The following is a 16,277-nucleotide window of genomic DNA, read 5'->3' as shown; positions in this document are numbered from 1 at the left end:
GCAAGAGAGGGAACACAAGCAGGGAGAGTGGGAGAAGGAAAAGCAGGCTTCCCGCCGAGCAGGGAACCCAATGCGGGTCTCGATCCCAGGACCCTGGGACCATGACCTGAGCTGAAGGCAGACGCTTAACTACTGAGCCACCCAGGTGCCCCAGGCTAACTTTAAAATACTACTTTTTCCACTGATAGATTTCACAAGTCATCATTCAAGCCTGTCGCGTGCAGTTTCAACTCCAGCGAGTGTTCTCTTCCCAGTGTACTTTTTATCACTAGAGTGGCTTTGTTTTTGTGTTTGTTTGTTAAGTAGGCCCATGCCCAACGTGGGGCTTGAAATCAGGACCCTGAGATCAAGAGTCATGTGCCCTACGGACTGAGCCAGCCAGGCGCCCCTTTTTTGAGTCCTCTGACAGTTTTCCCGAGCTCATGATTCTTACTTCCATCCAAATTTTCAGGAGAAGCCACTTTCTGAATGTGGGGATTACACCTTCCTTTACAATTTTGTCCCAAGCCACTAGTCCCAATTCCTATGAGTTGTGACATTGTTGCATTGTTTCCATTTGCCTCACAGGTGAATGTTCACCATCTCTTGCAGCAATCACCCATTGTCGGGTGTCTTTTTTTTTTTTTTTAAAGATTTTATTTATTTATTTGAGAGAGAGAGAATGAGAGAGAGCACATGAGAGGGGGGAGGGTCAGAGGGAGAGGCAGACTCCCCGCCGAGCAGGGACCCCGATGCGGGACTCGATCCCGGGACTCCAGGATCATGACCTGAGCCGAAGGCAGTCGCTCAACCGACTGAGCCACCCAGGCGCCCGTCGGGTGTCTTTTTAAAGTGACCTTTCAGTCTTCTTTACAACAACATCCAAAAGCTAAAATTATGAAGTCATAATCCCAAGAATAATTACTGCATCTGTTTTTGCTAAATTAGGCGAGAGAGTGCACTGAGAGATGTCCTTTTCTTGATAAAGAATTAATAAATCAACATATTGAAGCATATTGAAGATAAGGCAACCTCCTTTTTCTGAGGGATAATGGGAGATGAAGGGAAAGATGGTCATGTATTTGGGCATAAACAAGCATTTTTTAATTTACCAAATTCTCCTCTAAAACCTATCAGCTTACTGCATTGTATATACGGGCATTCGTTGCTGGCTGTTCAGCAGCTGATGTCTGCGAATACAGGCAGAGGTCTCCGATGGGGCCAGATCACAGAGGATGGTGCTGAGGCTGCTGGGCCCACCAAGAACTCTGGCCCCCATCATTCCCCACATTCCAAGCACCAGGAACTGCAAGCCCCTTCCGGCCACCTTTCTGCCAACCCGCCGCTGGGCTTTTGTGTCTTTTAATGAGCATAGAGTCATTTGGAAATATGCACTGTGTTCCACAAAAGGAAATAGTAATATAATCAGAAATGATTATATTCCAGCACTTCAGCACTATTGCTACTATTAATGTCCATTATCACTATATTACTTACCTGAAATGTGTTTAACGGTTACAGCCACCAATCAAGATGCCTGTCCTGGAAAATGTGTATTCTTTCCATCTGGATCATACTATGTATTGTACTGTTACTGTTTTAAATTTTTTTTCAGATAATTGGAACCTGCTACTTCATACTTTGAGAAGTAATGTAGCGGGTGAAGCCCTGAGAGGTGCAAAGCCTATGCTTCCATCAGGGAAATAATGCAATTTCCACGCAAAATGATTATAATATTATTCAGTGATTACATGGGGGGGGAGTCTGTTTTTGTTAGACTTTTGAAAGTGGCAAATTGAATTCCATCCAAGTAATCAGAGGTTATAAGTTTCCAACATAGTGTGTTTGCACATGCTGGAACTTCATTGTCCCAGGATCCTCCCCAACCCTGCACCCCCAGAGCCTCTGCTGACCCCTTGGGGCAGATCTGAAATGCCAGGAGGGCTCATTCTCTGGCAGGAGCTCTAAGCCTAGGAGAAAGGGGAGTTGGTGGAAGATGCTCCAGCTGCCTCGCACCCCAGGATGTGAGGGATGCCTCTGAGACATGCCCCCTCTGTCCCCCAGAGGTCCCCAGTGAGATTGGCCTAGGTGCCCACAGTGGTGTCCTGCTCATTTAGGGCAATCTGTGTTGGCTTTCTTCACTTGCCTGTGTGACTTCCCACTAGCCTAGCTTTCTGAAATCACTTCCCAAATAAACCAGTCTCCTCAAATCCTTGTCCCGGTCCTGCTGCACAGGGAGAGGTGCCCCTGATCTCCCTACTTTCCTCTTCCCATTTTAAGGGCCCCCAGGGGCTCCTCTGGATCCCTCTGTCCTATAACCCATTTTGTAGGGATTCTTGGCAACACCCCAGATGTCTCGGTGTGTTAAGCCATCCTCATCCTGAAAAGTGAAAATTCTTGACTTTTTTGGGGGGGGGTCAGGAAGGTGATGGGTATAATTGATTTCTCCCACCTCTTCTCTTAATTATTATTCCTCCATTCAAGGGAGACAAGATGATTTAATCCGGGTTGTATTTAAAATGCCCACAATCAAGGTTCTCATTCTGAACATGTGTCCGTGTGCTTTTAGATAATTTTTGTATAATTTTCTTAGATTTGTCAACAGCAGCCCTTCCTCATCTAAAAGGCTGCTCGCAGACAGATCACTTAATTTGCTCCTCAATGTTATTTTTCGTACATGGTTGCTGCACGGCCGACAGATAGCCAATGATCCTGCTACAAACACATTTGACATGGCATGTGCTGTGGGGATGAGCAAACTCAAGGTCTCCTACTGTGGTAAGCGGTGTGTGTCTCCCTGTTATGCAGAAGCGGGGGTTCCCAGAGACCAAGCAACAGAACCGATGCTGAGGATGCAGTCCCCGGCAGTTTTGAGGTGCAGAAGTGAGCCCCCCCTTACCGGTAGTAACAGAGGCCCTTTCCCTAGCCTGGGGGTCACCCACTGACACTTTCCATCTCCTGCCTCTCTCTGTGGGAGGGCAGGATGGAGGTGTGGGGGCCTTGATATCCCCAAAGCACCCGTCAACCTTCTGGTCTCCAGGCTGACCCTGCAGTTTCTCTCATCCTCCAGGACCTAGAGGTCGCCCTGACACAGAGCCTTCCGGCAGCCTGGAGCCCTCCCTCCTCCAACCACCTTCAGTCCCAGGAGTCTTGTTAACTTAGCCCTTAGCATCCGCAGCCTTGTGACATCCTGTATTTCTGCATGTGGGTGTGTGACGGGGGGGGATGCCAGCTCTGCCGGCTTCTAGCTGACCTGAGCGTCTGAGAGGCGGTGGTTCTCCAGCCACATCCTCGCTTTGGAGTGAGGATCAGCAGGGTAGAGGGTGGGGTAGCTCCACGAGGCCGAGAGTGCACACTCTGGGCAGGGGGGCGGGGGGAGTACAGAAACCCTTCCTTCCAAAGACTGAGTGCTGCTGGATTATTTGCGCCATTTTCATTGGCTGGGGTAACGGCATGCAAGTGCATTGTGTTCCAAATGAAGAATGTTCTCTAATCTTCGCCATGCCAGCATGTGACAGAGTGAACCACATCAACTTCTAAATTTTCTCAATGGAGTGTGATGTGTGTAATGTGTAATAAAATATAAATAAGCCTTTAAGAAGCATCTATGTGTTTCTTTTTATCAACCTTTAGATGCGTTCAAGCCAACTACGATTTTATATGAATTCTAGATGATATGTAGTATTTTTATTTGCTACTTCATTGCTAAATGTTTCATATAAAACTGAAGAGGGAAAAAAATACACAGTCCCACATATAAAAGAAGAAGCAGATGGCTAAATGTGACCGTGGGAGAGAAGCAGTGAATGGAGTGCTCCGAATGGAGGCTCCCCACTCCGGGGTGCAGCCTGAGATGGAGTGGAAGGAGGTTCGTGTCTGTGGTTACCTGAGCTCTGTAGCCGTTTGCTCCCACTATGTCTTAAATAGGCCATTAGTATTCAGAAGAATCTACAGGTATCTTTGTTATGGCTTTTTTTTTAATCTTTTAAATGTACATATAAATGAGTATGTATTATTTATAGATGTCTTTGGATTTAGAAACATCGAGCTTGAAAAGTAATGCAGCAAGGAATATTTGATTTACTGCTTGCTGGAGAGGAGAGAGGAAGACGGGGGGCTTTCTGAAGGAATGAAGACTGGGTTTGATAAGTTGTTTAACCTTTCTAGGGGACTTTCCTGGAATCTTCAGGTCCAGTTAAACCGCAGACAGAGGAGGGGGAGAAAGAGATCAGCGGGGAGTTAGGAAGCCAGCACTGCTCCTCCCTCTCCTGCTGATCAGCTGTGTGACCTTGAGCTTGTCACTGACCCGCACTTGCCTTTGCTTTCTTGCCTGTATCTGGACATCGAGCTGTGCCAGGCCACAGCTCAGTGATTCTGTGCACTTGTATCGACTGCTCTGGGCTCTGGCCCGGCTCCTCGGTAGCTGGTTTAGATCGCAGCAGTGCCGTGAAGCTGGTGAGCCATGGCTCCATGTTTTTTTATTATTATTATTATTATTATTATTATTATTATTATTATTATTTCGGATGGAACGTGAAGCCATGGCGTGATCAAGCCACTTGCCTGCACACGTTGGTAGAGATCAGGAAAACAGAATTAGCTCCTAATTCTATTTTCAGTTCCTAGGATGTTTCTATATTGGCCAAGAAAAGCAGAGAACTTAGAGAAATTCCTGGTAATGACTGCTTTCTGCCTGGGTACGGAGAAACATGCCTGTCTGTGGTTTATTTTTAAATGGATAACTCATCATATCTGGGTAAAAAGTAATCTCCAAAGGCTTTTCTTTCACAATTTTTTTTTCCTCTGAGAGTAAAGAAACAGCCTCAAATCTACTCAAATAAAACAGCTTTTTACTGGGTGAGGAAGCAGTGGTTTTCAGACTCTGGCCCTGTAGGCTTGGGTTCAGAACCCAGGTGGAGCGAGGGAACGGGAGCCTTCGCGGCACCAGGCCTGGAGTTTGGTTGACCAACAGCTGGCAGGGGGGAGGCGAGGTGGGGGAGGGGGAGAGGCCGAAGCTGCCCTCTCAGAGGACGTTCAGACACATAGCTGGAGGGGGCGGGGCATGGCAGCTGACCAGTGTCAGCTGGATCCAGGGCTTCTGTGCCCATGGTCAGCCCACTGCTTCCACTGCCTCCCGGGGAGATCCCCGTCCACGCACGTGTCCCTGCGCGCTCGCTTCTGTGGAGAGGTGCCGGGAGAGAAAGCCCCACGTCGTGTGAGTCCCAGCCCTCCCCGTGGCACTACAGGTATCTTAGGGGCCCCTCTCGTGTGCTTCAGTTAGCATGGCTATATCATGGTTATAGCTGCCCATTCTCGGTGCCACAGGCTCTACTGAGTGCCCTTCCCACAGGCTCTCGACCACACACAGGCCGAGCCAGCCACTGAACCGCTGCGACAGGGACTAGGATGTCAATCCAAAAGGCAGCTCTGACCGTGCCACGCAGGCCACGGGGATTCCGAGATGGGAGAAGGGCTTGTCAGATCTCTCTGTGTCTCCCTGAGCAGACCAGAAACACACTGAGTCTAAAAGCTCAACGTGTTTTACTCTGTGAAGTCACTTTTGCCCATCACTTCTCTCTAAAGCTGTGGGCAGGGGGGCGTCCAGGGGGCAGGGGATGCTGTGGGACCCCTGTGCACTAGCGGGTGCCAGATCCAGTGAACAGGTTTGGTGGCTGTGTCTTCTGTCCTCACAACTGTCTCCTGCCCCCTGACATGGACGGCTGTGGCCCAGATGGAGGACTCAGGTGTTTTCTGATGTGGTTAGCTACTTGAGGGCTTAGGGTACAGGTCAAAGGCTCCCCCCCACCCCAGAGAACTAAAACAAACAGCCTCAGGGCCAATCCCCAGGAAGGAGACAGGCCTCACAAGAAACAGGAACAGGGAAGGTGGAAAGAAAGGGAGGCCCCACTCTCTTGGGCTCTTCCTGAGTGTGAGTTCCTCTGTGGTTGATGCTAAGATGGGGGCCGCCCCGTGGAGCTGGGACGAACCTGCCCAGGGCCAGAGACCCTCCTGGAGACAGCCGGGAAACCAGCCTGTCTGGCCACATACGACTTCCTCTGTCCACGGCTGTCACCCACCAGTTGGCCTACTGTTCTGTTTTCCTCCAAGGTTCTAGACAGGTCTTACTGAAATGGTACAGCCTCTCAGGAATGTCAGGGAGAACCAAGGGAAGAGACTTGCTCACATTTGAGTCAGAGTTTGAAGTGGGCAGCGCCACTGAGGCCAACGTGGCCGGGTTGGGGGGGAGCCTCTATGGATGCCCCACCCCACATGGAGACCTGGGGGGTTGCTGGAAAAGAGGGTAGTGCAGGTCTCGCAGCAGCAGGAAGGAGAGGGGAACCCATTCACACTGCAATCCAGCTTGGCGGTATTGGCAACTGGCCTCCCTGTCAGTGAATTAGAGATGTTGGCGCCTGTCCACCTCTCCTGGGCTCCGTGTGGTGGTCTAATGAAGGAGAGAAGATGCACAAGCTCTCCAAAGAGCCCACAGCACCAGGCAAATGTGAAGCGTCATCATGAAAAGCTTAAATTTATGGGTCTGAAGGAGAAGCAACATCTGGGAAAGAATTATTGCAATTTAAAGGGAGGATGCAAGCCTGTTCATAAGAGTGAAATCTGGAAGCAATGTCTGATTTTTTTTTTTTAAGCTGGTTTGTATTCCAGTCATGAAACCATGGTGTGAACTTCCAGATGTGTGAAGCAAAATTGTAGAAAATGAGTTGAGTCTGGTAGGCATTTTCCTTCCTTCAACAGAGCCTTACTGAGCATCTACTACGTGCCAGGGGCTACACACTCTGCCAACATCTTAAATGCTACCACAGGCGAGTCAGGCTGGGGGTCCTCTGGCACCTCCACCCCTCTCCTCATCTTGTGGTCTTCAGAAAATGCAAAGGTCCTCTCAGCTTCGGTTCCAGGGATAAGCACATGTGTATTACCTGGGGGTGGAGGAGGGTATGTGTGCTGGCGCTGAGTGGTGGGGCCCAGTTAGGCGAGTCCTGGTTAATGCAATTGCTGAGGGGTCTGCTGGGTTTGTAGGGGAGAGGGTTGATTTTTTTTTTTCAGAACTGTTTTAGTCCTTGTGTCTGGCAGAGCACTATGATGGCATAATTTAGGAACTGATCAGTCTGTGTGTGGGCACCCCATTTTCCTTCTCTGCCCATTCTCCTTGCCCAGACCAGCCAAGAGGCAACTGGAGGTGGGCCATCAAGAAACTTCTTTGGGTGACATGCATGCACTTGATATTTTCCAGCAGTGTTCCTTAAGAGTGAAGGTAGGTGGGAGGAGATTCAGGGAGGGAAGCAGGTGTGTGGTCACAGTGGGAGAGCTGGGGGTGTCCGCGGGGTGGGTAGCCCAGGCAGCGGAGGCTGGACAGCTCAGGGCATGGAAAGAGTCCGGATTTGCCTGGGTTCCCCGGGGCCCCTGCCATGGAGGGATTGAGGGCAGGAATGCCATGACTATTCTGAGGTGGCGTACAATCCCCGTGGCGACAGCAGGGCCCCTTGGGGGCTGTTGCTGTGATCCCGGTGAGAGGTGGGGAGGCCCGGCCCCGGCCGCAGTAGTGGAGATCGTAGAGGACAGGTGACTGCACACCATTAAGGACAGTGCTGGGGGTGGGGACCAAGAGAGAGAAGGAGGAACTGGGGTTTTTAAGGCAGAGGAGGTGGCAGTGCTGGGCCCTGAGGAAATGGTCCAGAAGCAGCGGGTCTGGGGAAAGTCAGTGAATACATGCAAGGGGCCAGGGCCGGGGGTGAGGGTCGTAAATCGATTCCAGGAGTGAAGGAGGGCACAAAAACTCATGATGCCACAATGGCTTATGCCCCTCAGCAGCGCCACCCTCCCCGACAAAGTCTTACCCCTTCAGAATTGAATGTCACTTGTTAGAAAGAATTTAAATGGAATGGAATGGAATTTTTCTCTTGCTGGGGGGAGTGATAACAAAAAAAGTTTGAGAAACCCCGAGGTAATAATAATGAAGAATCCAATGCGCTACCTTAGGGCTGACAGAGGTTTCATGGTAGGCGTGGGGTCCAGTGTGGCTTCTCTGGTGTGGGAAGGGAGGGGGTCACTTGGGAACCTGACCACCACTAGGGCTGCGGAGAAGCGGGAGAGGGGGAGGGGGGCAGCGGCCAGTCGGGTCTTAGGGTTGGTTTGGGCTCACCGGGACCAGACTGGAACGAGGATATCCACTGACACCTGTATTTTTATCCAGCCCAGGGGTGGGGACTGCAGAGTGAACCCAGGACAATTCTAATCTTATCATCCATCAGGGCTCCAGGGTCATGGCAGCTGAAGAATTTGGAACAAAGCATGGGATGCAAAGTGCAAATCTAGAGTTCCAATTCTGAGTCCCTTGCTTATGTATCTGCCATGTAACTTTGGGCTGTTCTTATTTTCCATCTATAAAATAGGAATAATAATAGTAATCCACTCATACAAACTTCTGAGCAAAGGTAAATCAGGAAATGCACATGAGCGAGGCTTTGTAAACTTCAAGCATTATGAAAATTTCGTTTTTCCATCTCAGTCAGGAGTCCTGGCCCCTGAAGATCCCCTCTTTCTCTGAAGAACCCATGCCTGCATGAAAACTGGCCAGCCCGTGCATCCTTAGCTTTGAGAATAAGTAATGGATCTCATCAGTGGCCGGTTCTGGCTCCTTAATGGAAAGAGGAAACCTCCGCCTTGTGTTGGGTGGGTCCTCACAAGGCACTCCATCTCTGCACGTCCATTCTCTTCTTTAAAAGCAGTGCCTTCTGGACCCCTCAGCCCGTGAACTGTCGCCAACCTGATGGATAAACCTTTTGAGAGTGTTTATTTTGGGGTTGGCAAGGTGCCTGAGGGCTTTGGTGAACCCATGGTTGATGTTATTAATGGATGGGTTGTTTTTTCCTTCTTCTTAATGTGAATGAGAGTTCCCCTTGCAGGATACATTCAGAGCAGACCCAAAAGCCCCATGCCAGGGAAGGGGGCGGGGGGTGGCGCACAGGGTCCTGAGTCTGGGCTGACAGGAAATTGGGTGTGGGTGTGGGAGTTGGTTTTCTTCCACAGTTTGCAACCTCTAGTTGCTTTGCTTTTTCCTTCTGAGGAAGAAAGAATCCTTGCTTCCCAGTTGGGTGAGGGCTGGTGAGCTGCCTGGTTGCTGGAGCAATAATTGGGTAGCCTGGTCAAGACCCGGGCAGGGCTAGTCTCTGATCCTACATCAAATGGGAGCCTCCTTAATTGGTTTATCCTCTCTTAAGGGCAATTTCTCTCCAAAAATTGGTATCTTTTATAGGGAAGTAAAAAAAAAAAAAAATCCTGGGGCCCTTATTTGTAATTCTCTTGGCTATCAATTTGGTGCATGTCAGGAGCCATCTTTATTTATAGATTTAGAGTGAGAATGGTCTCAAACATTTCTTTAGGTTTAATTTTAAAGATCTCCCATCATTCGGCAGTTATTTAACCCAAAGACCCCATTAGAGGGAATTTCATATTGGCCTTTTATGCTCTGCCAAACTCAATTAGCATGTCTTAAGTGCCTTGACAAGGTGGGGACAATGTAAGACCCCTTTCACACGCATTGACTAACTACCCACTGTGTTTTTTAAATGAATATAAAAAGCCCCTCATCCCTTGGCTTTTAATTTTATTTTCCTTGACCCTGGAAGCTGCCCTTTGGTGATGAAATGAGTGGAAGAGAAAGGGTCAGTTTGACCACAAATGTCAAAGTCAAGCCTGTCTACAGTGCCTTCCCCTCACCTGGAGATGGAAAACCATAGCTGTCTCCCTGTCCTTTCTTGGGTTCATTCTTGATGGGTGCTGTGGACCAGAGATTCAAATATTAAGATAATGTCTGTTCTTTGGATGCCTGGGATTTGACTGCAAGGAGGAGAGGTTGGGTGGATAGAAGTGCAAAAGGAAATAAGTGAAATCCCTGAGACATCAACTGATGCCAAATAGGAGCTGAGAACAGCTAAAAACCCCTCGAGGGAGGAGTTTCTGGTTGGGGTGGGCAAAGATGTCAGCCAGGAGGTGCTCCTTGCCCTGGGCGGTAGAGTAGGTGGCGTAAATGCTGAGACAGTGATCCTGCTGCTGCTAATTATGCATCCGTTTCTCTAGTTCCAAGAGTGAGAAAGGAAGGTTCATAGACATTAAATACCTTAACCTGTGTAACAAAACTAGGGGCAGTGTTAGGATTCCGCCTGATCCCGGATTCCCAAGCCCTGCTCTGCACTGCCCCCAAGACTGTACCCTCTAGGGTCTTAACAGGAAATCGGCAGGTCGAAATGTGTGGTTGGAAGAGAGTCAGACAGGGCTGTTCATAAGATGTCGCGCGGGCTGCAGAGACCACGCCAGGGCCGTCCCCAGCCCACACGGGGTGGGGCCGTTTCCAGCTGGAAGCCGGGGCGCAGAGAGGACGCTCTGTGAGGCCTACCGCACACCAGCCGCACCCGTGGCCTGCAGTGGAAGCCACTGTAAGGAGGGAGGCAAGTAGGGGAGTAAACACCCAATCCCACGCCAGTCCCCAATCTCCTGCTGGTGTCTGCACTGGCTGCACCTGACCAGCAGTCTCAGGGTCTGCGAGCTCCAGTGATGCCCTCCGTGCAGATCAGGCGAGCCCCCTGGGGGCACACAGCATGGAAGGCAGACCTGGGCAAGACACCTAGCACAACCTGTAATGTCTAATGCGTCAGCTCATGTCAGGATCTCTCCATAAGCACGTTAGGGAAAAGTCCCAAAGAGCTCAGCCTCGCATGCGGTATATTTTTGTTCAGGACTTTGGTTCAGTTACCTCTTCTAGAAGTGGCCTCTGGGGACCACAGAGGAGGAAAGACAAGACCATTGTCATCAGAACAAGCTGGGCAGCCCTGGGGGCTCACCTCCTTCCACTGCCCCTCCAAGCCCCAGCCTGGCCTGTGCCCTGTTCATCTCGCACAGCCTAGAGTGCTGAGCCATCTGGGCAGAAGGGATGGCAAGCAGATTGAGCTGACAGACCTGGGAGGTCTGTCTCAAGAGAATGAGAGCTCCATCTAAAGCCGGGTGCCAGGATCTGGGGCTCTCAGTTAGTAGCCTTTACAGTGGCCTGCAAGGCCCTACGCGATCTACTCACCTCTCCAGCTGAATGTCCTACTAGACCCTCCCTGTCCCTACTAGACTCTCCAGCCACAGTGGGCTCCTTGCTGGCCCAGGAGCATGACAGGTATGCTCCCTCCACCCCCCAGGACATTTGCACTGGCTCTTCTCACTGCTGAACGGTCAACCCCAGACTCCCGCACGGCCCACTCCCTCATCCCCTTCACATGAGCTCAGTCCCCTGACACTCATCTTCTGCTCTGTCTTCTCTAAGACATAGCACTGCCTACCTTTTAATATACTGTATAATTTGTACTTATTTCTTAAGCTTATTGTTTATTCTGTGTTTCCCTCCACTAGAAGATGAGCTCCCTTAGGGCAGGAATTCTTTTTTTCTTTCTGTTTGGTTCACTTATGTATCCCCAGTGCCTAGAACATTGCCTGACACACAGCAGACACTCAACAAATATTTACGGAATGAATAAATGAGTAAATGAATGAATAAAATTCTCAAAGATCTAAAAACAATCTGACCGCTGTCTCCCAGACCTCTCTCTTCACCAACACATATCTGCCAAGGGTCTTTCCCAGAAATACATCGATCGTTTGTTATCACCAGTACTGCTGATACTTTGTGGCCAAAGCGATCCATTTATCCGCATGCTTCACATCAGCTTGGTAGAGGAAATGTACTCACGACTTTGGCTCTGTGTCAAAATTAAATGGTGACCTTGGCTTACTTCGCTTCCCCACAGAGGTTATTTCTTAATCGTAAAGGGAACGCTCTCTCCTTGGGAAAAATAATATTTTTGCCACCTTCAGCTTGAAAATGGCTATTTGATACGGCTCGCATGTGTCTCTGTCAGTGGTAGCTGGAAAAGCTTGGGTTGAAAGAGGCTCTGAGAAAGACCCGTTGCGTTGTTGGAGAGAAGCTTGTCGCAAAGTGGAATTAGTTTACAATAACTTATTTACCTGTCCAAATCCCTCATATCACATTAAAGCTTTCCCCTCCTATCCAGGACTCTGGAGTGCTAAGAGGAAACAGGAAAATCAATTGATAATGATATATTCAGTTTAGAAAAATATATTGATTCCCAGGTAATGACAGCCGTGCATTTTTGCCATTCCTTGTCGTGAAGACGGCTTTCACATATATTACATTTGAAAGAGGGAACTGGGAATAGCCCTGCCTCACCATAACAGATAGGCTCTTTATACTAGGTATTAAATCTATATTTTTAAAAAAAAATGAATTCTCTCCAGGGAACCCATCCTTGCCTCCTCAAGGTCTTCTTGCCCATTATCTAAAAGAAGTAATGATTTGTTTTTGTAATTCTAGAGTTTGTGTCCTGTTCTCTTTTCAGCATTAGATTAAAGACCTAAATTTCGTATTTTTCCCCGTTTTTGGAGTCTCTTGGTTTGAATCAGATGGAAGGCAATGCCATTATTCTCCCTTATCCACTGCTAGTGGCTGTGCTGTGGGGATTAGGGCTTTGTGTGTTTGGCGGGCAGGGGAGGGACATCTAGGGTCTGCCCCTTGGGGTTCTCTGCAGCCCACTTGGCCCCCCTTGCCTGAGAGTGCCCATGGCAGTGTTTGGGCACACCCCGTTTGAGAGGGTCCACACTCAGAAATTCAACACAGGGACTATTGTCCACTTAGGGTGGGGACTGTCTAAGATACTGGAATTCCAAAGAGATTTTCTGCAGGAGATGATACCTTTTCCCACCCCACCCCCAACCTTTTCCTTCTCTTTCTAGACGGTCTGGCCTCCTGGTGATGCTCACACTGTGCTAAGTGTTGGTGGCCATCGAGGCTTTTGCATCCTGGGGACAAATCCTGAGCTCGCCAGAGACGGACATCAAAAGGTACGTCCCTGCTCAGCTCTCCTGCATATAAGAAAAGCGTCCGACCTGGACACTGACAGCTATCTTCTCTAACGCTGATTTTCCAGGGGCAGTGAGGAAGTACATAGCTGGTCCTCTCCGCCTTTCGGTTAGAGAGATTTTTACACAGATGTGGGATTAGAACCTAGCAAAGCCACCAGGCCCCAGTCTTCCTGGAATCAATCTATGAGCATTGTGGTAGCTCTTCTGGCTCCCCAGGAGGGGGAACCTGGGGGCAGCCAGCAGCTGGGTGACCTTTAAATGCCTCAAAAACTGTAATGCTTCCTTGGTAATTTAACTTTTCTTGTTATTAAAGTAGTAGTATTCAGTATCAGTAAAAGGCTATTTGTTCATTGTAAAAATATTTTAAAAGATAGTGCCTAAAATTATAGAAATTACTTACAATCATCCATTTAGTGTCCCTTTCCAGACTTTCTTTCTATGCACATACGTAAAGCGTACATGCATACAGGCACACACGCACACACGCACACACACGGGATCACACTGTATGTATGGCTTAGCAGTGCGCTCTTTTGACTTCATGATATGTCACATGTACATTTTTATATCAGTAAGTGCAAATCTATAGCATCTTTAAACTCTCCATAACATCTGGATAAAATAATCTACACAATTTACTTACCCAGTGCCCTAATGGTGGACATTAGCATATTTTTAAATTTCACTCCTGCAAATAATAACACAACAAACATTTTTGCATATATATCTTTGCATAGTGATTTGATTATTTCCTTGGATTAAATGTATAGAGGTCTGGCCTCAAATTTTGGTTCAGGATTTTCAAACCTAGATTATAAAGACCAGGTAGCCAGGAGAGTTGCGGGGGGAACGTGGCCTACTTGAAAAGAATTGGTAAGATTGCTTGAACACCCACCCAGCAGACCTGGACTGTGCCTGCAGAAGCAGGGGAGCCTGGAGATGGATGCTCCCCAGGATTCTGCAGCTCTAGGATTCCGAATTGCAGGTAGCCATGATTGTCAGCAAGAAGTAGGAGGAGGCTCCAGGCTGGGCCTGGATCAGCCGCCCAAGTGGAAGAAACGTTCACTGGGCATCCAGCCTGCCGCCACTGAGCAGCCCAATGGCGGCAGCCAGTGGGGGCAGTTGGGTTTCCAGCTTTGGAAGCTGGTGGGCTGTTGGCATGCATCTAACGGCACCACTGAGCCGCGGGCAGCCGTCCTGGTTAGTCGTCCCAGGCCCTGGGTAATGTTTGCTTCTGTGACTGTCGGGCGAGAGGAAGAGAATTGGAAAACTAGACAGATCTGGTGACAGTGGCCTTTTGGATCTCATGATGGTGGCATTCCCAGCTCCTAGAGGGGGCAGATGTGGAAGTGAGTGTCTGAGCCTAAGGCATGCTCTTCACAGAAGTCAACTTTCCAAGCAGAAGCCCTCCAGTCTTAGATGCTATGAGTGTGGCGGGGGTGAAGGACATCTAGAGACCCAGGGGAATGGGTTTGACGGCCTTTATCTTGGGATCTTCTGACACAGGGTGGCACATGGCTCTTATTTATCCCAGGCTTCAAGAAGCATATATTTTAGGATAGGGAGGGACCTTGATAGGATACCTGATAGATCCACCCCTGGACTGGTGTCCCCGCTGCAAACTCACGTCAGTCTTCCCTACCACCTGGCCAGTTCCTGGGGGATGGGAATCCCATCTGATTCATCTCCATATCCCCTTCACCATGCCCACACAGCACCTGCTGGGGCTCTCAGGGAGCACCTCCCCACACACATAGTTGTAGCTATTCCTGGGAACACCGTAGCACATGGCCTGCTGCCAGGTCGTGTTTTCCCTTTTCCCTCACGTGAAGGACTCCATTGATTCCCAAGAAGATAGGAAGTCTCCACAGCCCAGTCTGTCCCCTGGTAACCAGTGGAAGAAGCTATCACTTTCCTATGGAAACTGGGCCAGATCACTGGGCTGTGTGCATCCTGCTGCAAAGTGGGGCCTGCTCGGATGCAAAGCAGAGAAGGCTGTGCTGGGCTTGTCAGTGACCGAGAGTGTGGTGCCAGGACCAGTTAGCAGGAGTGAAATCTGATCCCTGCACTGCAGTGTGGGAGCCTGGCAGGGGTGGAGCTCAGGGGAGGTAGAGCTGAGGACCTGGTTTGTGCAGAACCCAAGGCTGAGCCAAGAATGACAGTAATAGACACCTAGACTTTGGAGGTGGTGAAAGGCAAACACAGTGCTGAGGAGTGCCCCTCTGCAGCCTCCCCATGATGCCCAGTGGAGGCATCCCTGCCCCAGCACTGCCCACCCAGGCCCCTTGTCCCCCTGCATGCCCTGCATCCTGAGAGAACGTTGCAGATGCCTCCAGAGCTAATGGGACTTGGAACCCTTCCATTAGAGAACGCTGCAAATAATAACACAACCATGCCGTGCCCTGGACTTCCGCACTCTCGGCAGCTTCACCGGTGAAGCCATTCCGAAGGTGCCCTTGCCGACCCGCACTCCCCCCGCCCTCGTGCTCCCTCACTCTCAGCAGCCTTGCTCCGTTCCCTCCTTCTCTTTCTCATCCATCTCTTTGGCTTCCATGGCTCCCACCCAAAGACAGACCTGTGGGCAGACTTCTCAGTGCTCCCTTCCCCAACACATCCACTCTGTCGCCTGCTTGTCCTTCGTCCTTGCTTCCTCTCCCGTCCCCACCCTGGGAACCTTGGCAGCCCCCACCTCCACTGGGCATCTGGGCCCTCAGCCTGCTGAGGAGGCCGTAGAACCACGCCAACACCTGCGCACAGATCCTTCTGCAGAGTCCCACCTTTCTCATCATCACCAAGACTTCCGCCTGCCCTGTCCACCTGAGGGTCAGCAAGTGACCTCCCTGCTTGCTTTAAGGAGACCGTGAGCCTCTCTCTCTCTCCCTTGGCTTGGTGGGCCGTGTCACTCCATCTTTGTGGCCCCTCTTTGTCCTCCTCTCTGTAAGTGAAGGTGTTGGTGCTAGAAGATTTTCCTCTGTTTTCCTTTCTCTCAGCGGTCCCTCTACTCCCTCTGCTTCACCTGTCCCCAGGGCTTCATTCTGTCCTAAGATCCCGACTGTCTCTCCAGAGTCCTGAAAATCAGTCACGACCTGTCTGATTTGCATCCCAGACTCAGCTTGGCCAACACAAAGCCGCCTCATGCTCTGCAGCCTTTGGGGACCTTGCCACTCGCCCCTCCCTGGGCTGCATTGCTCACCTTCCTTCCTGGACCGTGAGCTTCTTAAAGACAGGGACTGTCCTCTTGTCTCCACATCGTGAGATTAGATGATCTTAGTTCCGAGATCACAGGGCCACAGGACAGAGTGACCTCAAAGGCAGTGGACGGACAGGCCCCCAGACTGGGAGGCAGCCACTGGGCTCTCATC

The 16,277-nt window shown here is 50.0% G+C and overlaps 1 protein-coding gene across 5 annotated transcripts in view; it reads left to right on the top strand.

Annotated features, from left to right (window-relative positions):
• KLHL29 (kelch like family member 29) overlaps positions 1-16,277 on the top strand; it is a 302,753-nt gene that overhangs the window by 68,422 nt on the left and 218,054 nt on the right. For 3 of the 5 annotated variants that reach the window (XM_081832165.1, XM_081832167.1, XM_081832166.1), the window contains exon 2: positions 12,787-12,894. The exons of 1 other annotated variant lie outside the window; for it this stretch is intronic. The gene's annotated coding sequence lies outside the window, so the exon portion shown is untranslated. Of the gene's footprint in view, positions 1-4,995; positions 5,226-12,786; positions 12,895-16,277 lie in introns of those variants that run through there. One more of the 5 variants, XM_081832168.1, reaches the window with a different exon arrangement.

This window comes from Leptonychotes weddellii, chromosome 10, assembly GCF_054177405.1.
Source record: "Leptonychotes weddellii isolate Sample4059 chromosome 10, ASM5417740v2, whole genome shotgun sequence".
In the NCBI taxonomy this organism is placed as follows: domain Eukaryota; kingdom Metazoa; phylum Chordata; class Mammalia; order Carnivora; family Phocidae; genus Leptonychotes; species Leptonychotes weddellii.
The sequence above is the reverse complement of the archived record's forward strand: the minus strand, read 5'-3'. Positions and strand labels throughout refer to the sequence as shown.